The sequence below is a fragment of the Microtus oregoni genome, unplaced genomic scaffold, assembly GCF_018167655.1.
Source record: "Microtus oregoni isolate MIOR12 unplaced genomic scaffold, Mior012 000018F_ref0000195, whole genome shotgun sequence".
In the NCBI taxonomy this organism is placed as follows: domain Eukaryota; kingdom Metazoa; phylum Chordata; class Mammalia; order Rodentia; family Cricetidae; genus Microtus; species Microtus oregoni.
The window spans coordinates 23,912,746-23,936,685 of NW_024543077.1; the positions used below are offsets into that span (position 1 = coordinate 23,912,746).

Here is a 23,940-nt window from a genome sequence, read left to right on the forward strand (position 1 = left end):
AGAGGACAACCCTCATGTGTTATCCCCTCCTTCTACCTAGCTTGAGGTGGTGTTTGACCGGCCTGCTGGTCTGTGCTTTCGGTTGGGATGTTCCTGTTTCCTTACTTCCCTTCCTGCCAGGAGCTTTGGGATTACGACACACTGCATCTACTTGTAAACTTTCTGTGGATTCTAGGGATCGGAAGTCAGGTCCTCTGGCTTGTACCAGAACCTCCTTTACCCCCAGGCCTTCTCAGCAGCCCATTTTCTATTTTTTTTGTGCCATAGCTGTGGTCTTTTACAGGGTGCCAAAGTGTCTATAGCATCATTTGGCTGACGATACACCTTGTCTTTTTACTGGAAAGATCTCTAATTTGAATGGAAACAAAAGTCTTTTCAATACCACCAAACTCAGCAGGTATCGGGCAGCTTGCACACGGCTTTCACGGAGTGCCCGTAAGTAAATATCTCGCTGCAGATGCTGCTGACGTGAGCACTGTGTGGAACCGATCTACAAACGGTAACAAAGGCCCCGTGATCCTACGGCAACTCCCATGTAGCAAATCGGTCTTGTTAATAAATGAAGTCTTCTATTAACCCAGCAGTTCAAGCCAGATCCAGTGTCCCTCCTCAACAGATCATACACCAATCTGACCTTTCTCCAAACAATTTATTATCATTACATCTTTTCATGACCGTAACCCAGTCCACATATAAACTATTTTCATTAGGTTAAAGCCCTGTTCGGTTTTAGTAACTTTGAACACTCCCATTGTGAGAAGCCCACTGTGGGGCTGGGGAGAGGTGTGCAGTAGGCACAGCACACAGCAGTGAATAGCTCCAGGAATAGGGGGCAACGAGCTCTTGTTAGGAATTCTAGGATTTTAGTAATCTGTGACCGTTGTCCAACAGGGCTGAGCATTGACTAAAACACACAATGAAGCCAGGGGGTGCAGGTCAGTGGTCCCGTCAGGAGACCCTGGGTTCAATCCTTGGTAGCATTAAACCCAGTGTATTGTCTGCCTCTGAACTATCTAGTCCTTACTTTTTGTTTTTAATGTCAATTTATTGAATTATGCACTTATATAATTTAAACTGTAACAACAAGCTCATAAGCTTCCTAGAAATGCAAGATACTGGAAATGCTGGGCTCTGCACCTGCAAGGAGCCAGACTTTGGACACCACCATCAAAACTGCTGTTCCTACTACTCCGGTTCAGAGAAGAAAGTTTGCTTAGATTTACGGACGTGGTTTTAATTGAACCAAGCAAGCCGGTTGTAAACAACTACGATTCTGAGAGTCTCAAAGGCTCTCAAAACTGTCAGATGCAAGAAATACCTTTACATCCCTTCTACTGGAAGCAACAGTCATTGACGTCCAGTAAGAGCAAAATCTGAGTGGGTTTGCCCCTTCTGTGGTCAGACGATTAAACCAAGAGGTAAAGTCAGGCCTGAACACTAGAGATATTAATGATCTACCCTATTTGAACAGTAGGAATTTTACATAGGTTAAAAACGAGATTTCCTCCCAGTCATATTTATCCATTACACGTTTTTAGATGATTATTCTTGTGTGCACACATGACGTGTGAGGGTGTGAGCAGGTGTGTCAGGGTGCTTGTGCAGGTCAGAAGACGACTCTGAATTCGCTTCTCTTCTGCCTTAGGTGGGTTCCTGGGATCAAACTCAGGTTGCCAGGGGTATACTGTAAGCACCTTTGCCCACTGAGCCATTTGCCTGTCCCTCAGTCATATTCCTCATTGTATGTAACTGTGGTGTCAGCAAATGCAGCTCTTTAAAACAATGCGCACTACATGTGTGCAGACACAGCCTCGATGAAGAACTCCTACATAAATTCCAGGGCTGTAAGTGGCCTTGGAGGGGAGCCCAAAACCGCACTTACTGAGTGAGAGGAAAAAACATTAAAAAGTTAAAAAACAAACAATAGTATGACTTTAGAACTTTCATTATGAACATTATTTTCACAGAGGCACTAATGAGTTATTAGCTTCAAATGGGTGTTTCTCATTTTTTTAAACAACAAATGAGATTTTTCTCTATATCAGGGTAGATATTTCTATTTTGAAGAAATTATAGGGAAAGTCTAAGTTAACTAAAGCACAATACATGGCTATTAACATATATGATTACACAATGACAGAGAAAGCATCTTTTATCTTCAGATGCGCATATTTGGAAGTCTCGGAATATTCAAGAGATGACTGGTGTTGATGTTGTAAAGTACACACAGTGTTGCTGACTTGCAGACACAAGCTAGACATGAGCTGTAAGCGGCCAACACTGACGTTGCCTGGATTCAGGGTTAGTCACAGCACGTACATGTTTGCAGATACAGAGAATGGGGCCCACCACTCCCTAAAAGGTTCACTTCTTCACAGGGTGCGGGAGGTTTAGAAAAAGATGAAGAGAAGAGAAACCCCACGGTTTTCTCCTGAACTGGTTATCTGAGCAAGGCAAACTCCTAATAGGGTGGAGATCTGTGTGGAACCCATCCCATCCTTGTCCTGAGGTTGGGAGCCAATGGGTGTGCTTCCTTTTCCTCAGCCGACCACTTCCAAAGGCAGTTTGCTCTCTCCCCTGTGCCTTTCTTTAGCTGTGCTTGCTCGCTCGCAGTCCTAGGGGTTGAACTAGACATGATGTGATCCTTTGGCCATGTGCTGTGGGGCAATGGTCTGTACCCTGTCACTTGTAGTTTACTGAAACGCTGATTGGCCAGTAGCCAGGCAGGAAGTAGAGGTGGGGTGATGAGAATAGGAGAATTTTGGGAAGAGGAAAGGCCAGTCTGCAGTTGACATAGAGGAAGCAAGATGAGAATGCCTCACTGATAGAAGGTACCAAGCCACATGGCTAACACAGATAAGAATAATGGGCTAATTAAAGATGTAAGAATTAGTTAATAAGAAAAGCCTGAGCTACTAGGCCAACTAGTTTATAATTAATGTGAGTCTCTGTGTGTTTCTTTGGGACTAAATGGCTGTGGGATTGGGCAGGACAGAAATCTCTGTCAACAGCTATGTTTGCTCGCTGCAGTCCTAGGGGGTGAACTAGACGTCATGCATGCAATTCTTTGACTGTGTTTGCTCGCTGCAGTCCTGGGGGGTGAAGCATGTGAGGCAACAATCAAGCAGAACACTAGGACCTTAGCTGGTTTTTGTTTGTTTGTTTGGTTTTTACTTTGGGCATTGATAGAGAGTTTTATAGGATGACCAGGCTGGCCTTGAACCCACTTGGTAGCTCATGTACTCCTTGAATATAATCCTCCAGCCTCAGTTTCTAGAACAGTTAAAATTATAGGTTCCAATGTGAGGCCCATGTCCCTTATATACATTGATTCCCCTACTTTCTTTGGTGCTGAAGATTAAACCTAGGAGCTTCCGTATACCAAGTTTGTTCTACTACTGATCTACAATCCTGACCCCCATCTGAAATGATTGATCTTAGCTGTTGTAAGAGAATGCATAGGAGATAGGACCATGTTATATCATGCTAAATGTGAATGACTAGAGGTGACTAGGACCCTGCAATGGCATCTCACTGCTGGTGAAAGGCTGAGCCAGTTTCTAGTGCAGAAACCTCCCTACCTCCTACTACAGCTGCTCCCAGAGACACCCCTACCTCTCCCTACAGCTACTCCCAGGAACATCCCTACCTCTCCCTACAGCTACTCCCAGAGACAGCCCTACCTCCCTCTACAGCTACTCCCAAAGACAGCCCTACTTCTCCCTACATCTACTCTTGGGGACACCCCTACCTCTCCCTACAGCTACTCCCAGGGACACCCCTACCTCTCCCTACAGCTACTCCCAGGGACACCCCTACCTCTCCCTACAGCTACTCCCAGGGACACCTCTACCTCTCCCTACAGCTACTCACAGGGTCACCCCTACCTTTCCCTACAGCTATTCCCAGGGACACTTCTACCTCTCCCTACAGCTACTCCCAGGGACACCTCTATCTCTCCCTACAGCTACTCCCAGGGACACCCCTATCTCCCCTTACAGCTACTTACAGAGACACCCCTACCTCTCCCTACAGCTACTCACAGTTCTCACTCCTTTCTGCCCTGAGCTGGCCTAGCTGCTGCTCCACTGAGCTGTGGAACCCTCCTGGACCTCTTTCTCTTCATTCAGACTCTGCTCCACGGCCTCTTTGTCAGAGTTCTCCGGGTGACTGCATTCAGAGAAGCGCACAAACTACCTTCAGTGCTAGGCTTTGAGTTGACTTCTCTATCTGACATGCTCTCATGGGGTCCCTGGCTCATGCCTGCCTTCCTCAGTGGGGCGCAGTACAGTGAGATCTGTCTGTCTTGTTTGTTTCTGGAACCTCTTGCCCAGTGGAATTCCTCACGTAAAATGAACACCCAGTAAATACCTTTAAAATATTTTATTTTTTTGAGATGGAAACTCATGCAGCCCAGCTGGGCCATGAACTCAACGTGTTCTGAGGATGCCCTTGACCTTGTGATCCTCGTGCCTGATTCCTGAGTGCTGGGATTAGAGGCGTGTACCACTGTGCCTGCCTACTAAATACTCACGGAATAAATTAACTGAATGATCTCTGCCACGTCCCACGTTACGAAGCTTTGCAGCTCCAGCAAGTGCATTTCTAGTATATTATTTAATTGTGAATACTCTGAGTAGGATACTCAGAGTTCATTACTCTGATTACTGTCTGTCCATTTCTACTCAAACTCTTTTTTTTGGGGGGTGGGGAAACAGTTTTTGGGGTAGACTTATGAATGGAGAGTATATATATATATATATATATATATATATATTTGTCTTGTGCAGATATAAGGTATTTTTGCCTGTTGTAACGGTAACAAGATCTCAAAGAAATCTGGATGGCTACTTGTAGAAAGAATGTGCCCTAATTAGATGATAAGAAATATTAATGGGAGAGCTGGCTCAGAGGTTAAGAGCACTGGTTGCTCTCCCAGAGGTTCCCGAGTTCAATTCCCAGCAATCACATGATGGCTCACAACCATCTGTAATGAGATCTGGTGCCTTCTTCTGGTGTGCGGGCATACATGGAGGCAGAATGTTGTATACATAATAAATAAATAAATCCTTAACAATAAGTAAATATTTTTTTAAATTATTTATTTACTTATTATGTACACAGTATTCTGTCTGCATGTATGCCTGCAGGCCAGAAGAGGGCACCAGACCTCATTACAGATGGTTGTGAGCCACCATGTGGTCGCTGGGAATTGAACTCAGGACCTTTGGAAGAGCAAGCAGTGCTCTTAACCAGTGAGCCATCTCTCCAGCCCAAGTAAATATTTTTTACAAAAGAAATATTGACAAATTAGTTTTACATCCAAGTGTCTCAAAAATCTGTTCTCTACGACACCACCACCCCGCTCCCACTGGAGCAGAGTTTGTATGCTAAGAAACAGAAAAGAAAGGCTCAAAAGAGTGGCTGGGGTTCCCCGAGGGTCTGGGTCACAGGTGTGTGTCGCCATGCCTGGCTGAGGACTGTCCAGATTTTAATATCCTGATTCTAATTAGTGGCTGGACCGCAGCTGGCGGGGCTCCTCAGAAGGTCCTCACCCCTGTAGACTCCTTCAGTAGTGGTTTATTATTTCTAAGATAAAGACAAAAAGCCTTAATGCAAGCCTTTCAGGATGTCGCCGCTAGCCACAACAAAAGACAGCTCTGTGTTCTTCCACACTCCTCTCAGGTACTACCTGAAGCTCCGAGTCCTCTGACTATCAGAAGACAGAGGAAGGACCTTTTGCCCACCCTGTGTCCAGCTTCATGAAGCCGGCTGTACCCTCTTCCTGTCTCTTAGGGGTTAGAAGAACTGAGCATGCTCGGATGGCTGGTGAGGCCTCAAGGAGGTTCTGATGCATGGGACTGGAGGAAAGCCTTCACATGAGCCTGAGGGACCCTGTTGGTGATGGGTAGGAGAATGTGGAGGAAACCATCACTTTACCAGGATTTCTGCCACATTATCCCTCTAGTAGAGGGGAAAATAGACCTAACAAATGCACGGTTTTACTTGTTATTGTGGGGATCGAGCCCAGGGCTCCAGATATGCTAGAGAAGGGCTCTCCCTCTGAGCTACCCTCAGCCCGTAGCATTTCCAAGTTCAGGGCTTAAAATGCCTCTCCCTCCCTGTTAAAATAGAGCTACCCACCATGAGTTCCAGGCAAAGAAAGAAGAGTTTAAAAAACAAATGAAAAGCTGTTATTTTAAGAAACACTTAGAGGGAAGACAAAGAGGCAATACTTGCAAAGCCAAAACACAAGAGCAAAGTAAAAATATAAGAAACAAACCAGTGTTTCTGCATTTCACGAGATGGCCTTTTTTTTTTTTTTTTTTTTTTTTTTAATGAAATCAGAAGTATTTAAGCGTGCATCCTCTGGAGTTCCTAAAACCGAGAAAAATACTGTAAGCCCCCTCCCCATAAAAAGCTGTTCCCCAGCTCCATTTTGAAGAGACCTGTTGACGTGTCTTGTTTAGCAGACAGATGTCTATGAAGACCCAGTGGAAGGCCAGGAAGATTGCAAGAGACTCAAAACAGGAGCTGCAGATGGGCAAAGTGAACAGGAGTGTTCCATGTGCACAGCCACAAGATGGCCTGAGAAGACTATTCAGCTCCAGGCTCCATTTTCTATGAAAAGGGACAATTCAGAGAATGTGCCAGGAGTCTGGTAACTGGACCCTAGAGCCCTGAAGAACCACACCCCTGAAGCAGGACTGGGCTCATGAGTTGAGGAATGGGTTTCAGAACTGCTGAGGCTGCTGGTTACCACACTGAATAGAAGTGTTTGTGGTCATTAGATAGGAAAGCTCTCCCAAGGAGCATGTGCTGAAGGCTCGGTCCCCAGTGCAATGTTCAGTGGATTTCAGGAGTGACTGGATCACAGGGACACTAGGCTAATCAATAAATGAATTAAGTCACTGGGGGATTCATAATTGAAAGGACTGTTGGGAGGTGGTAGATGCTGTGGAAAGAGGAGCCTGGTTGCAGGAAGCAAATTTCTGGGGTGTAACTTTGAAAGGTGTGGTGGTTTGGATGAAAATGGCCCCCCTAGGTTCATAGGGAGTGCCCTATTAGGAGGTATGGCTTTGTTGGAGGATGTGTGCCACTGGGTGTGGGCTTTGAGGTCTCAGATGCTCAAGCCAGGCCCAGTGTTGCTCTCTTCCTGCTGCCTGCTGATCAGGGTGTAGAACTCTCAGCTCCTTCTCCAGCACCATGTCTGCCTGCATGCTGCCATGCTTCCCGCCATGATGATAATGGCCCTCTGAACTGTAAGGCAGCCCCAATTAAATGTTTTCCTTTATAAGAGTTGCTGTGGTCATGGTGTCTCGTCACAGCCATAGAAACCCTAACTAAGACAAGGGGCAGGGCTGGAGAGATGGCTCAGTGGTTAAGAACATTGCCTGCTCTTCCAAAGGTCCTGAGTTCAATTCCCAGCAACCACATGGTGGCTCACAACTAAAGAGGTCTGTAAAGAGGTCTGGTGCCCTCTTCTAGCCTGCAGACATGCACACAGACAGAATATTGTATACATAATAAATAAATAAATAAATATTTTTTTTTTTTAAAAAAAGACAAGGGGCATATCTTGTCTCCAACTTCTTCCTCTGTCTGGTTGTTTTCCCAGCTTGTCATGATGTTCCTGCCTGAATAGAAACCCACAGTAATGAAGCCAGTTGACCACGGACTGATCCCTCTGTAACCTTGAGCCAAATTGAGTCTTCCTCCCGGGGGTTTGTGCAGCGATGAGAGGCTAAGTAACAGCGCTCAATGGATTCTTCTCTTTCCACATCATCAACATCTGTTGGGTATACACAGCTCATATACTTTTAGCTCACAAATTTATGTATCTAAATTATACTAGACAGCAGCTTCAGGGGACTGCCACTGGCACCTCAACCTTATTTGGATAGCAAAGATCTCAAACTTGAGCTTGGCAAGAAGTTATGACATCCTTGAAGGTGTCCATCGCTTTACAGAGGATGTGAATGCTTCATGTGTGGGGATGAACTGCAGCTGCCTTCCCATAGGGAAATGGCATCTTGGTCATGTATGTGGGCTCTGTGATTTGACCAATAGAATGGAGTAGATGTGACATTGAGCATTTGGGCTCGGACCTTAGGACTTCCTGTCATGAACACACTCTTTGCGAGTCCTGACCTGTTAGAGGTCTAGAAACCACAAGCCTAGAGGTCAGTTAGCATTGAGCTTATGTTCCAATCATCCAAACCAAGAAGCCAGGCACGTGAGTGATGCCATCAAAGACCTCCCTGTGATGGCTAGCCTTCGTCTCAAGCTGACTGGGCCTTGTGGAGAGTCAAATATTTGGTCAGGCACTATTTTGGGTGTATATGTGAGGGCTTTTCTGGATGAGATTAATATTTGAGTCAGTGACTAGATGAAGCAGGCTGCCCACCCCGACGTAGCTGAGTCTCATTCAGTCTGCAGAAGGTCTGACTAGAACGTGGAGGTGGACTCTGAGGGAACTCCCCTTCCCACTGCTGCGACACTGGTCTCCTGACTTGGACTGGAATTCATGTTAGTTGTCCCCCTGGTTACCGGGTTCTGGCCTAGACTATAGCACAGATTGGCCTCTGATTGCCGACCTTGGGACTTCCCAGTCTCCCTAATCAGTCAGTCAGCTCTGAAGCGCCTTAGCCCCCAGCTTCCAGATGCACATGGGACAGAAGCGTCACTGTTGAACTTTGCCCAAACCCCGCAGGCAACACTGTCATCTCGGTGACAAAATACCTCAGAAGACCAACGTAAAAGATGGAAGAATTTCTCCTGGCTCTTACTTTTAGTTCCTAGCTGCTTTGCTATACTGCTTTGGACTCGTGGCAGCATGCTATACCATGGTGGGGACACAGGAGAGGAGGACTGCTCACCTTCAAGCAGGTGAAGAAGAAGGAGGAGGGAAGGAGAGAGGGAGGAGCGAGAGACCAAAAGGTGGTGGGGAATGGCGTCCCGGGGTCACTTCAGGAGCATGCCCCTAATAATGTCCTAACAGTCCCCTGCCTTCTAGTAGAGTCACGGGCTGATGACTAAGCCTTCACGCAGGAGGCTCTGGGGGGGACATTTCAGATCCACTCTACAATGCAGAGTCTGATGATCAAAAAAGGTTGCTGATGAGCGACTACGCATTGTGAGACCATACGGTTCACAGCAACCAAACAAGCAACAGTCAGTGCTCATCTCTGGCCCTGACATCTGTCCTTTCCCCAGTGCTAGCTGGAGCTTCCTCTCCCTCCATCACCATCACTGCCTGTTTAGCATGTGAGGGTTTTCTGCAGCGGGTCCTCCCTTCCCTCTCCCTCCCTTGCTCCCTTGCCACGATTCTCCGACCAGCACTGAGTTCTTTCCCTTTGGAGCCATCATCTTTGATGATTTGATTTATGCTGGTCCTCACCTCTAGACTGTGAGAACAGAGAGCGAGACTCCCTTTGATCACGGTGGAATTCCTGGCTTCGGCACAGTGGCTGGACAGAGCAAGTACTGGATAAATATTTGTTAAGCAGATGAATGGAATATTTGATGCTGCTGATAAGGACTCGGTCCTCACCACAGCCTTAATAAGGTACCACTATTCTTCTTGCTCATGGGCTGTGCAAACCTGGAAACCCAGCCAAGACCGGGCAAGACCGTGTGGCTTATTCATCACTGGGCTGTGGTCTCTGAGGGCAGCTGAGCACTCTGAAGACTCTACAAGCCCAGGAAAAAGAGCATTTGGCCATGTGTGGGTTTGGTATGCGAGAGTGGGCTGGGGGGGGGTGATTTGTGCTCCAAAGGGAAATGGGGGTTGGGACTTTACTTGAGAGCCTTGGGAAGTCAGTGGCATTCAGACTGTTTGAAGCCCTCTAGGCCGAAGTTAGAAACCATTCCTTGCTGTTTTCCACCCTACATCTACAGCAGAAGGAAGCTGTTGTTTCAGGGCCAGGCAAAGCTGCCACTTTGCACAGCAACTGCTCCCAGAATTTGAATCACTCCATCCTGGGAATGCGCCTAACTTACGGTCCTATAGATACGGGGAGCAGTGGCGCATTGGAAAGTGCTCTCCTACAGTTTTTGCATGGCTTAATCGCCATGGCTTCCGTTAGTGGGATATGTACAAGTTTTATCAGTGTTCTTATAACTTCCATTTTATAATTGAAAAGTACCTTCCTCACCCCCTCTGTAAGTTCTATCCCTTCCTTTACACCCTAGTGTGTGTGTGTGTGTGTGTGTGTGTGTGAACTTTGACACAAAAACACTGCTCTCACCTCAAAGGGATTAAGAGTTATATTAAGTTTCTATAGTTACAGAACAAAGAAAGCCATAAATCAAGACACTTTAAAAATAGATTGGTGAGAACATTAGAAATGACTTCCAATAGAAGTAACTTCTGTTATTGGACACAGCCCACTATTAGATGACATTCTTAGCCTCTGGGTTGGAGGGAGCTAGTGGTCTGTTAGTACATTTTAAAAGGATTTACCTGAATAGTCACAGGGCGTTAGGGCAAACTCTGATGGGCAATGATGGCTATAAGAAGCTAAGGATAGCCCAGGATAACTGGGCTCCAAATCGGAAGCATTACAAATCTCACAATCCCAAATTCTAACTAGTCAAACAGCCTTGCAGGTCCCTCCATCTTCCCATCCTCCTTCCATCCCTCCCTCCCATAATTCCTTTCTTCCTTTTGTCTTTTTTAAAAGCAGGGTTTGCTGGGCGGTGGTGGCGCATGCCTTTAATCCCAGCACTCGGGAGGCAGAGGCAGGCGGATCTTTGTGAGTTCGAGACCAGCCTGGTCTACAGAGTTAGTTCCAGGACAGGCTCCAAAGCCACAGAGAAACCCTGTCTCGAAAAACAAAACAAAACAAAACAAAACAAAACAAAAAAACAAACAAAAGGCAGGGTTTCACTGCATAGTCCTGACTGGTTCGGAACACAGGGCTCAGAGAGATCTGCCTGCCTGTGTGTCTCGTAGGCGCTTGCACAGTAGGCTCGCCTTTTGTATGCTTTAACTCGGTGAAGCTGATTTACTTAGGTTTCCCGGGCACCCAGTTCACATAGGCAGGCTCTCTACCACTAAGTCACACTTCCCATGACCTGATTTCACGAAGTGGGTTTAGCATGGCTCTAGTTGGAGACAGGAAGATTACCATCTACCCGTGTAAACCCTGATCTTTAAACAAGAGCACACTTCACCGTGTCCGGGCTGCTGAATTAGTGTGTGTGCAGAGAACGCGCGCCTCATTTTCTGACAGTCATTCTGCCATCTCTGGTTGGTGCCCCACCACTCCCCTGGGGCGCACAAGGCCGTATTTGTCCCCTTTGAATGTGTAACATTTGAAAGCGCAGGGACAGGAGGCAGATGTAGGCACACCTTTGATCTTTCATCCTTGCGGGCGGGCGGGTTAAGGGAGGACAGACACCTGGCGGCTGTTGTGAACTGGAAACAAAATGCTGGCGGGGATCGGAATGACCTGAACTGCTGATGCTGCCGGGTCGCAGGCGCAGCCGGAGCTGATTCAGTGTACGGTCCGGGCAGCACCCCTAACGACCAGCAACAACGGGGCTGGGGCGCCAAGGGCAGACACTTCTTAGGCAAGAGGCCAGGAAAGATCCGGCAGTTGCGTTGAGCAAAGTCAACAACGATGCAAAGACTGCAGCTGTGCACCAATGCCGAAGGACGCCTCAGGGAGCTTCTAGAAAGGGTATTTAGAGAGCTCTCTTTTCTTCGTGAAATTAAGGATTCCACCCTGGCATCAATATGCCACGAATGCTTGCTTCAAGTTCCCGGGTCTTCGGCGGGATTATACTGCCCCCTGCCGTTTATGTGCTGGCATTACGCCACTGCCCGGGAAACCAGGGCTGTCAATTACACCTATCTATGGCTCAGCAGCTTCCGGTTTACCCCACTCAGTGGGAGGTGGTTTGACAGTGCAGGACTGAAAAACAATTTTAAACCCCAAGTCAGACCTGGGAGGAAATTTGGGAATTAAAGTGCTTCCTTCCCCACTCTGAGTCGGGTCTTCTGAGATGTTCCAGAAGCTTGGAAGAAAAAAAAAACCTGTCAGCTTCGAATCTGTTAGTTTTTTAATGTGGTTACTGCACTATGGCTCTTTTCAGGATCAACTCAAATGTAGCCTGGGCTGGAAAAATTTTCCTGACATCACTTCTGCAATTGGCATGTGACAGGTGACAGATGCCCCTTTGCTGTCCCTTCCCCATCAGCGTGGAAAGGCAAGGGTAAGGGATAGTCGCGAAGCTCTCTGTTCAGTAAAAAAGTATCCGTTCAAAAACGACCGTGTATTGTCCACAGGTAACAACCCTATTAACAAAAGCGTGTATCAACCACAATACAGCAAGCAGCCTGACCCAAGCGAGAAGGCAGGTACTGGGATGAGGCAGAGGGTGTGCACACACCGGTGTTTGTGTGCGAAGGAGGACAACGTCTGGCTTTGCTCTCCTGCACTTTCTTCTTACCCTGTGACAAGGTCTTTCATTGGCCCTGAGCTTCCACAGGTAGGCTAGCTGTCCAGCAAGCTCCAGGGACTTGGTGGTCCATCTTGCTATTACAGGATGACAAGTGCCCAGATACTTACATGAGTTCTGGGATCGAATTTGAGGCAAGCATCTACTAACAGAACCATCTTGCCAAGTGGTATTTTTTTTTGTGTGGAATATTTATAATAACACAAAAGTAGAAAATATCTGATTGCAATAGCTGAACATTCGTGAAGCTATTTCGACTTTCACTCCCCGCACTCATGGAGAATGGTCTCCATGAGATCCCTCACTAGTGAGATCACAGATGTTGTTTGGACAGGTATTTCTAGGAGTCAGTGCCGTTTCTTAGACGATGGCGTTAAATGTCCTCTGGCACCTGGATAGAGCCCGGAACACAGTCTGCCACTGAGCGGAGTGTTGGTTTGCATTAACACTACTTACCAAAGATGCTTGGGCAGTCCATTTTGGGGACCTCATCCTCCTTGCTGCAGGGACCTGTTACTCTACACTTGCTCTTAGGCTCCTCCCCCAGACTCTTAGGTAGACCTGGCCTCCAGGTCTACACAAGGATGACTTTGAACTCCTGATCCTCTTGCCTCTATTGCCCATGTGCTGGGCATTTGTCATTGTGTCCTCCCTGCTTGCTTGTTACATGCTGATTTAGTAACAGTTTTAAGGTGGAAAACTAACACAGTATGGGCATCGTTCATGATTGACGGGCAAGTGTACTACTACCACCGAACCACATCTTGGCTAGTGTGTAGCACCTCTAAGCTAGGCTGACTAACAGAAGTGTCAGATAACTTCTAAATAAGGTATTGTATTGTATTGTATTGTATTGTATTGTATAATCTCAGTTTTAAGGCAACATGGTTTAGGGTTCTAAACTTTCTAGATGGTTTTCTTCTCTTACTAAAAATATATACGAATTATATAGAATGGCGGATTCTGTCTTAGTCACTGTTCTATTTCTGAGAAGAGACACCGTGATTAAGGCAACCATTAGCAGAGAAAGTATTTAATTGGGGGCTTGTTTACAGTTTCAGAGGTTTAGTTTATTATCACAGCCTGGAGTATGGTGCAAGCAGGCAGGTGCTGAGAACTCTACATACCGATCGGTAGAGAGAGAGAGAGAGAGAGAGAGAGAGAGAGAGAGAGAAATGATTTGAAACCTCAAAGCCCACTCCCAGCAACAACACACTTCTTCCAACAAGGAAGAATCCTTCTAACCCTTTCAAATAGTGTCACTCCCTGGTGACTAAATATCCAGATATATGAGCTTATGTCTATTCTTATTCAAATCAGACCTATTCCATTATGATATGATATTTTCATACTTGTATAGAACATATTTTGCTCATTTTCATACTCCTTCTCTTACCCCCCCCTTGTTCACCCCCTTTCTAGTTTCTTCTCTCTTTTTATTTACTCATTTCCCCTCTTAGGGTTGCTTATAGAGCACAGGCAACAGTCACCGGTGACTGCACTGAAGATGGTGTCTCTTGGAAGTCTAGAGAGATGGCTCCGTGGTTAAGAGCACTTGCTGCTCTTGCAGTGGGGCCCAGGTTTGGTTTTTAGCACCCATGTGGCAGCTCACAACACCTGAACTCCAGTTCCAGGGAAGCCAATGTCTCTTTCTGACCTCTCTGTGCACCAGACAGGCGTGTGGTCAGCACTCATACACAGAGCAGATGAAACTTAAAAAGAAAAAAAGGAAGTGTCCTTCCCTCCCCTCCCAACCATCAGCTGTTGGGAGGACCTCAAGGAGGAGTGATCTCATGAACCTTTCCTTATATGTAACCTTATTTCGTGTTGCAGCATTGAAATTTTGCCTCTGTGCTGATGGGAAAATACAGATCACTAAGATGAAAAGCTAAAATTTTATTGCTTGACTAAGTGGTCAAAGTGAGACCATTCAAGTGTCTTCTGTGTATTTGTGACATGCACAGGGCACCCTCAGATTTATACAAAGATGGCCCAGGTTGATTCTTAGAGAGATGAATGGTGCCCATAGCCACCAAGAAGGATGCAAAATTATGTATTTGTGGGAACCTAGAAATATATATTCTTTTTCAAGGGGAGAACCGGGCCTTCTAATGAAACATCCAGTAATGTACGTAGAACACGAGTCCTTCACAGGTCACAGGGCACACCGTGGCTAACATAGAATTCCAGCACGTTCCAGTAGACCTGACTGCTGAGATCTGTCAGCCTGGCCTTCATGGGAGAGCAACATCCACCGCCCTGCAGGGACAACGCCTTCGCGGAGGCTGTCTTGTTCATTTGGCAGAGGATTTGCAGGCATGATGAGGACGGAGGGTTATGTTTTCTTCACCAACAGAATCTAGCTCAGGGTTGTAGGATCTTGGTGGGAAATTTCCAAGCAATTACTTTTTCTCAAATCTTAAAGATTCTTTTCTGTATATGGGTGTTTGGTCTGTAGGTATGTCTGTGCACCACACGTGTGCTTGGTCAGAAGAGGGTCCCTTGGAAATGGAGCTATAGACGGTGAGCTACCATGTGGGTGCTGGGACTTGAACGCAGGTCCTCTGGGAAAGTAACAATTGTTCTAAAGGCTGAGACGTCTGTGTAGCTTGTTTGAGTAATTTAAATATCAGTATCTACAAATGTAAGTCACAATCCTGATTAGACAAGCTTTTTAAAAATTTTTTTATTTATTTTACATACCAACCACAGTGCCCCCTCCCTTCCCGATTAAACATGCTTATAGAACTGTGTCTCGAAATTGATGTTTGACAACTGCCGTGTGAGCAGAATGCACTTGCCTTTATCCATAAACCAGTGAATATTAGCTTTCCATACCTAGGAGCAGTGAGCACGGTTTAATCAGGACACCTGTGTGAGCGAGGTCGCCATTGTCTAACAACCCCGTTCTTCTTTCTAGATCTGTGAAGCAGCTGGCCAGATGTTGGCTTTCCTGAGCTGCGATTATGTCTAGTTCTGTCTTGGGTGCTTTTCATTCCTTCAGGCTCCCATTTCTACCCCCACTCTGAACCCCTTTAAGGTTCTTCACTTTGTATTTTCCCTCCTGCCCCTGGAGCTCTCTGGAGGAAGAGACAGTTCCCTTTCTCTGCCCAGTTAGCTCACAGTTACACAGGGACCAGTGCTTCTTTGCTAATCACAGGGAGAACACGATGCGTCTGCACAGTACGCAGCAGCCTCCCTTAGGTGCCGGTGCGTGCCCGCTAGGTTTGGATAAATATCCCCATGAAGTCCCAGGGCTTTGTCCTAGCCTGGGGCACTGCTGGGACATAGTGAAAACTTTCAGAAATAGGACCCAGTGGGAGGGCTTAGGTCTTTGGGGAGGGGTGTGTGCTGGATAGTCTTATGTCAACGCAACACAAGCTAGACTTATCTGGAAGGAGGAACCTCAGCTGAGAAAATGCCCCCATGAGATCTGACTGTAGGGCATTTTCTTAATTAGTTATTGATGGGGGAGGACCCAGCCCACCCTTGAGCTGGTGGTCCTGGATTCTACAGAAGAGCAGCAAGCCAGTGAACAGCTCCCCTCCATGGCCTCTGCATCAGCTCCTGCCTCCAGATTCCTGCCCTGCTTGAGTTCCAGCCCTCACTGCTTCCCCCCTCCCCACAAGAAAGGGTTTCTCTGTGTGGTAGCCCTGGCTGTCCTGGAACCCACTCTGTAGACCAGACTGGTCTTGAACTCAGAGATCGCCTGCCTCTGCCTCCCAAGTACTGAGATTAAAGGAGTGCGCCACCACTGCCTGGCCAACCCTCACTGCTTTTGATGACGGAAGTGTGAGTGAAATAAACCCTTTCCTCCCCAAGTTGCTTTTGGTCGTGGTGTTTCCTCACAGCTACAGTGACCTTGACTAAGACTGTGCACGCCCTCAAAGGTGAAACTGGGATCTCTCTCTCTCGCCCACCCACGAGGTGAGCAATTTCTTCCAGCGCTGCCTCACTGTAGGCCTAAAGGACCTTCAAAGCTCGGAGCCCAAATCAACTTTTCCTCTTTTTAAGGTGACTCATTTCCTATCTGCTACAGTAATAGAACGCTAACTCAGTCCAAAAACAAAGTGCTCGCTGAAGAAAGGAAGGAATCTGTAGATTGACAGGTCACGCTCTCCCTTGCTTGGCTGTGTCTGGCTGAAGAGATTACATCACAGCAGCTGTGATGTATTTCAGTGGGAGGCGCAGCCAGTTATTTTCAGAAAGGTAGAAAACGGATTTATTTATTTTGCTTTTTCTAGGCAAGCATTTTTTTCCCCATTAAGCAACACCTGTAGCCTGAGAACACAGGTTTTTAATTTACTTGTTCGTTTGCTTATTTATTTATTTGTTTGTTTGTTTTTTGAGACAGGGTCTCACTGTGTAGCTGTGGTAGCATGAATGTAATCAGCCCCCATAAGGCCATAGGGAGTGGCGCTATTAGAAGGTGTGGCTTTGTTGGAGGAAGTGTGTCACTGTGGGGGTGGGCTTTGAGGTCTCATATATGCCCAAGACACAGGCAGTTCCTCAGACGACTTATTTCCTGTTGCCTACAAGGTGTAGGACATTCAGCTCCCGCACCACGTCTGCCTGTACGTCACCACGCTCCCCACCATGATGATAATGGACTAAACCTCTGAAACTGTAAGCGAGCTACCCTAATTAAATGTTTTCCTTTTTAAAAGAGTTGCTGTGGTCATGGTGTCTCTTCACAGCAATAGAAACCCTAACTAAGATAGTAGCTCTGGCTGACCTGGAACTCACTCTGAAGACCAGGCTGGCCTCAAACTCACAGAGATCCCCGCCCACCTCTGCCTCCTGGGTGCTGGGATTAAAGGAGTCTGCCACCATGCCTGGCTTGATTTTGCTTTGTCAGCACTCATGCAGGATGGAAGGAAGTATGAAGGAAGGAAACGAAGCAAATATAGCATTCCTGAAGCCATTCTACTTTGAGTCCATTTTAAGATGCTCTTGTCTTCATGCCCAGCTAGTTGGTTCCCAGTGGAGCCACAAGAATAATTCCCTAAAATCTGGGATTCTGAAGCCTCTTTGTTGAAGTCAAGACATGATTCCTATTTTACTCATTGTAGGAAGCAGACCATCCCCATTGCCAATGCATGGTAGAGTAGCAGTAAAGGACCATGAAGGGAATATAATAATAATAATAGTAGTAGTAGTAATAATAATGATAATAATAATGATGATAATAATAATAATGATAATAGTAATAATAATTGTTGGCCAGGTAGTGGCACTTGCCTTTAACCTCAGCACTCGGGAGGCAGAGGCAGGATTTCTCTGAGTTCAAGACCAGCCTGGTATACAGAGCCAGTTCCAGGACAGCCAGGGCTGTTCCACAGAGAAACCCTGTCTCAGAAAAATAACCAACAAAATTACTTATTTTTATTTGTGTGATGGTTTTGCCCGCATGCCTGGTGCCCTTGAGGTCAGGAGGCATGGGATCCCCTGGAACTGGATCTATGGTTGTGGGTGCTGGGAGCTGAACCTGGGTGCTCTGCAAGAGCAGCCAGGGCTCTTAACCATGAAGTCACCTCTCCAGAACCCCGGAAGACTTTTCTAAGTGGGAGGAAACATGACTCCCCAGTGGCTAGAGCAGACTCACAGGAGAGTTTGCTTGCTGATTGAAACAGTTTTCTTTCTTCAATGCTAATGAGAACCCCGCAGTACCAGGGAGGAATGAGAACCTTAGAGACTGCACTGAGCACCTGTCTCTTACTCCGGAGAGTAATGGTAAGCACACACTCTTTTGATGAGCTACACAGTCATTCTTATGAACATTATTTGGTTAAAGACTAGAATCTAAGCCTTTCAGGGAAGGAGTACCTTGAGAGTGCTCCATTTCTGAGTGCGTTAACTGAGGAATTTGGTGAAGCAGTTGAGAGATGAAGTCAGGTGCAGGAAGGTCAAATATATATAAAATATCAGGTCAACTAGTTTTCCTTATAACAAACAGGCCAAACAAAAAATATCAGCACTATATAAGCAGAACTGTCCTAGTACCAACTTATAAAAAGAAATAACTGAAATCCAGACTGAGGTTCTATGGAGTAAGAAAAGATTAAGCTCAAGATACTTTTCTAATCTGTCAGAAAAGAAAGTGTTTTTTTCTTCTTCTGTATTCGGGATGATAAATGATAGATTTTAGTTTCAGAGACTCTGCAAAACCAAGGGTGAAACAGTAGGGTCTTAAGTGGGCTGGAAATAAACAGAGCTATTGTTTCCTCCATAGGAGGCAGGTTCAACAATAAAGAGACCCGAGAAAAGGCCACCATGGGGAGGGAATGAGGAATCCAGCAAACCATTTCAGGTCGGCGGATCATCTCAGAGGTGTCTGTAAGGCAAAGAGACACACATTTTGTGGCTATACAGTTGAGAAAGGAGAGTAAAGACTGGGTGGTGAGGTGGCTCAGCAGGTGAGTGTCTGTGTGTGGGTGTGTGGGTGAGGGGAAGGGTATGAGTGTGTATTGTGTGAGTAAGTGTGTGTGTGAGTGTGTGTGTGTGGTGTAAGGGTATGAGTAAGTGTGTGTGTGAGTGTGTGTGTGTGAGGATGTGTGTGGGTGTGTGGGTGAGGGGAAGGGTATGAGTGTGTATTGTGTGAGATGTGTGTGTGTGTGAGTGTGTGTGTGTGAGGATGTGTGTGTGTGTGTGGTGTAAAGGTATGAGTACGTGTGTGTGTGACGGTGTGTGTGTGTGCCTTACAAGTCCGAGGATCTGGGTTCGATGCCGGAACTAACGGTTCTATAGAGAATCAACTCCTGAAAAGTTGCTGTCTGACTTCCCCACTTTCATGTTTGGTACGTGTGTACTAACAAACAAACGTAAAATTCTTAAAAAAAAGTTAGATGAAATAAAATTATCAGTTGGGAGTGAGTGTGATCTCTTACCTGGTATGTGTTTTTTGTTAAACAGCCTACTTTCCAGATTTTTTTTTTAAAGATTTTATTTATTATATATACAACATTCTGTCTGCATGTATGCCTTCAGGCCAGAAGAGGGTGCGAGATCTTATCATAGATGGTTGTGAGCCACCATGTGGTTGCTGGGAATTGAACTCAGGACCTCTGGAAGAATAGTCAGTGCTTTTAACCTCTGAGCCATCTCTCCAACACCAGATTTTTTTTTTTTTTTGAGATAGGGTCTCAAATTCATGGCAATCCTCCTGTCTCAGCCTCCCGAGTGCTGGAATTAACAGGCATGAACCATTCACTTGAATCCCCAAGATTTATGAATTTTCACTTTCAATGAAGTAAGCAGTATCACCCACCCAGGGAGAGCAGTCAATCCTAACAAACCGTATCAGCTCCAGGACCCTGCCCTGCTGACTTATATAGAAATCCCTTGCTCTTCTGCCAGCCTGCTCTTCTCTTTGTACCTGGAGAGACAGCCTTGGCATTTTGACTGCCCCCCCCCCCCCCCATAAACCTTTCTTTCTACCCATGGAATGATCTAGTACAGTGGCTTCACTGTGCCTGGCTTATACTATGAGCAGTGGAAGAAGGAACAGCCCTGGAGTTTGGGGACCAGGCAGAGCCTCGAGGGTCAGGGTTTCTTTTTAGGAGAAAAATGGCTGAGCTTCTGATGGCAGAGAATCTTACTTGGGCTGTGTCTACATCATAGGTTTCTATTCGCTGTCAGTGTCTTAGCCAACCTCCAAAAGGAAGAAAGACAACAGAATTTGCCACTAGATAAAATCACGCAAGAACCTGAAAGCAATGGAAATTCCCAAAGGACACTCCAATCACACAGTATTCTCACGGTGCGTGTTCTGGTAGCCATTCTATGAGGTCTGGCATTATTTCTAAAGCATTGATTTTCCCTCTGAGCATCTGAAACAAAAGACAACACTGCTCAGAAGCCTATGTAACTTGTAAATATTAACCGCCTTCCTTGATCTTTAATTTGGTTATTATCTTAACAAGGTCTCTTTGTAGATTTAACACAAACAGAAGCACTGAATTAAAGCAGGCTGCATCAGGAGACCGACAGGAGGGGGGAACCCAGCAAAGTGTGTTTCTTTCCTCCTCAGTCTCATGCTGCAAAGCCTTAATACCTCCAATGTTAGATGAACACAAAGCAGGCAAGTATAGCTCTTTTTTTTTCAAAAAAATTATTTATTTATTTATTATGCATACAATATTCTGCCTGTGTGTATGTCTGCAGGCCAGAAGAGGGCACCAGATCTCATTACAGATGGTTGTGAGCCACCATGTAGTTGCTGGGAATTGAACTCAGGACCTTTGGAAGAGCAGGCAATGCTCTTAACCTCTGAGCCATCTCTCCAGCCCCCACACAGTATCTCTTTATGTCAATGCTGGATAGCCCTGAGGATTTTTTAATGAAAGTGTTTCTTCCCTGAATTTTTTCTTGTCCCTTACATGCCCTCACCAAGGAACCAGAGACTAATTATCTTAGAAGGAACAGACAGAAGGGCAAGATCAAAGAAAATCAACAGTCAGATCTAATTTGGCTGACCTTCTTCTCTGTGCTCAGGGGCTGGGATCCTCACAGAGGACATGTGCCTGCAGTTCTATGGAAATCAGAATGAAGGCTCCAAAGATGTCAAAGTCTTATCCCCAGAACCGTAAATGCCATCTTATGTAGTGAAAGGGACATTGCTGAAGCAATTAAAAAGATCCTGGATTATAGGGGTGGACCTAATTTCAATTCAGAGATCCTGAGACAGGAAAGGAGTAAGGCCAGAGAGCTGGCATCAAAGGAGTGCGTTCATCAAGACGCCTCTGGCTGTGGCTGGCTTGGAAGACGGAAAGAGGTCATGAGTCTAGGAACTCAACAGCCTTGAGAAGGTGGGGAAGGCCATGAGAGGGATTCTCCCGAGAGCCTCCAGAAGGAATGTAGCCTCGGTGCCATCATGATTTTGGTCTACTGGGACTACTATACACGACGACAACATGTCAGCTACCACTTCTGGGAAATGTAGTCACAGTGGAAAACCAGCATAAGCCCCACCTTTAGCCTCATGCTCGGTTCACTACGGTGCGCTTCAGATTGCGGATGCCTGGCTAGCAACATTTTTCTCTTGATTATTTAAGAGTTTTCTCTAAGTCAGTTAAGGGCCAGGAGGTTTAAGAAGATATGATATGACGGGGGCTGTAGTGCGGTTGCTAGAGTATCTTGCCTTGCAGGCACAAGGCTGGGGGTTTGATATAAGCCCCATAAAACTCCTCTCTAGAACACACATGTGTACACACACACACACACACACACACACACACACACACCCTAGCATGAAAGGAAAGGAGCAGCCATGCCAATAACGCAAGCATATATAAGGAACATAGCAGCAAAACTAACTGGCTTGATACAATTCTTCATTCATTGCTTCAGACTCAGCATGATGCTGAGGGTATCAGAGATGAAAATAGATTAAAATGATCAAGAACAAAGAAGGATATTTACTTTTAAAAATGAGGACTTGGGTTTTTATCTTATATCAATACTATTATCACTGATTAATTCTTTTGTTCAGACAGGGTCTCACTGTGTAACCTTAGCTGGCTGGGAACAGGCTGGCCTCAGACTTATAGAGATCTGTCTGTCTCAGCCTCCTGAGTGTTGGGATTAAAGCTGTGTGCCACCATTCCTGGCTTTTATCTTATTTTTATTTAGTTTAACTTTTTTTTCCCCCAACAGGGTCTCAGATAGTCCAGGCTGAGCTTGAAGTTGCTACGTAGCTGAAAGCGACTTTGAATTTCTGATCTTCCACCCATGGAGTGCTGAGGTCACAGGCCAGTGACATCCCACCTGCAGGGATGGGACCCAGGGCTTTGTATATGCTAGGCACATGCTCTACCAACTGAGACACACATCTGGTCCTTTGAATAGTTCCTAGACCTTGAGCATGTCAATCCTTGTTAGAAAATGGCATAAGATTACCACAATGAAAAAGTACTTTTAAAAACACAAAGTATTTCCACTGTAGCTAGGAATTCACAACGAGTGGTAAAATTAACAAAGAAAAAACTAAGAAGTCAATGCCCAGAATCTAAGCAAAATACATGATCATCTTAGAAAGTGAAGTATAGCTGTACATTATAAGACTAAGGAAAACCAGCGGTCAACAGAAGAGTCAAAGAGAGTTGTGATGATTACATCCTACAAGGCCTTTAAAATGTAGTCGTATTGTTAGACAGAATTATTTCCCTTCGAAAACGACTGGTTAGAGTTACCTAACGTAAATTCCTTGGTTCATACAGAAGAAGCTCCAAGACCTAAAATCAGACATAGTTTTGAGATGCAAAGTAGAAATCCAACGTCATGAAGGGAAGCAGAGAGAGGGAGGCCTGGGGATGGATGTGGCTCAACCATCTCAGGAAAAGGGAAGGATGAATACGATGCTGGAAAGCTATCAAGGGCAGAGCAGAGGGGGCTGGAGAGATGGCTCAGAGGTTAAGAGCTCTGGCTGCTCTTCCAGAGGTCCTGAGTTCAATTCCCAGCAACCACATGGTGGCTCACAACCATCTGTACTGAGATCTGGCGCCCTGCTCTGGCGTGCGGGCATACATCGAGGCAGAATGTTGTATACATAATAAATAAATAAATCTTTTTTTTTTTTTTTTTTTTTTTTTTTTTTTTTTTTTTTAAAGAGCAGAGCAGAGAAGATCATTCCCTGGCTCATGGGGAGCTGTGGAAAGTGTCTCAGAGGAAAGTTCTGCATGCTATTGCCGATCACATTTGCATTTCTTTCATCAAATAAAAGCCTTTGATTTTAGATATGGCAAAAAGAAAAGCAAAATAAAAATAGGAGAGGACTGTCTTCAGGAAGATGCCAAATGGCTACAGAATGGGCAAAAGGGCAGAATGGGAGGCAGCTGGCATCGGTTGTGCTCCCTCCCCCACAGATTCTTCACGTGCTTGCAGAGACTTCAAGGAAGACTGGCAGGAGGCTGACTCTTTCCTGAAACCTTTCCCTGGTGCCTTGAGCCTTCCAAGGTCCCTTCCTGCTGAGAATTCCTGTTTACTGCTGGGATGTGCTAATAAAAACAGACTATGTCACATTTAGGCCCTGGGTTTGATAGCTAGCTTCCATCTTCTCCTGGCTTCCTCCTTTCTCCCATACATTGCTACGAATGATGTTTTCATAGGATACAGCCTTGGAAATCTTCACTAAATTAAGAAAAAGCATCTCTGTGTTGGCCATTATCGTACGAGCTACGGTCAGCTCTGGAGTCCTAGGAAGAATTTAAATGTATTTATCTCTCTGCTCACATTCAAACCAAATTAGTCCCAAACCTCAGGCTATAAGTGATATCCTTGAACAACAAACCTTTTCATCGGTCAGAGCAACGAAGTTAAAACCCTAGCTGATGAATTTGACCTTCTCTGTGCTGGACTGTTTGCGAACTGGGAAATGTAATTTTAGATTTCCCAGCACCAGGGTCAGCTCGCCCTGGCGTTGGGGGCACTCTCAATCATCTTTGTCCTTGTGAGTATCGAGTGTCCTTTGGAGGG

The 23,940-nt window shown here is 45.8% G+C and overlaps 1 protein-coding gene across 12 annotated transcripts in view; it reads right to left on the reverse strand.

The window, feature by feature from the left end:
- The window catches only part of LOC121458699 (disks large-associated protein 1), a 798,580-nt gene that overhangs the window by 102,563 nt on the left and 672,077 nt on the right, over positions 1–23,940 (reverse strand). The gene's annotated exons all lie outside the window — the stretch shown is intronic.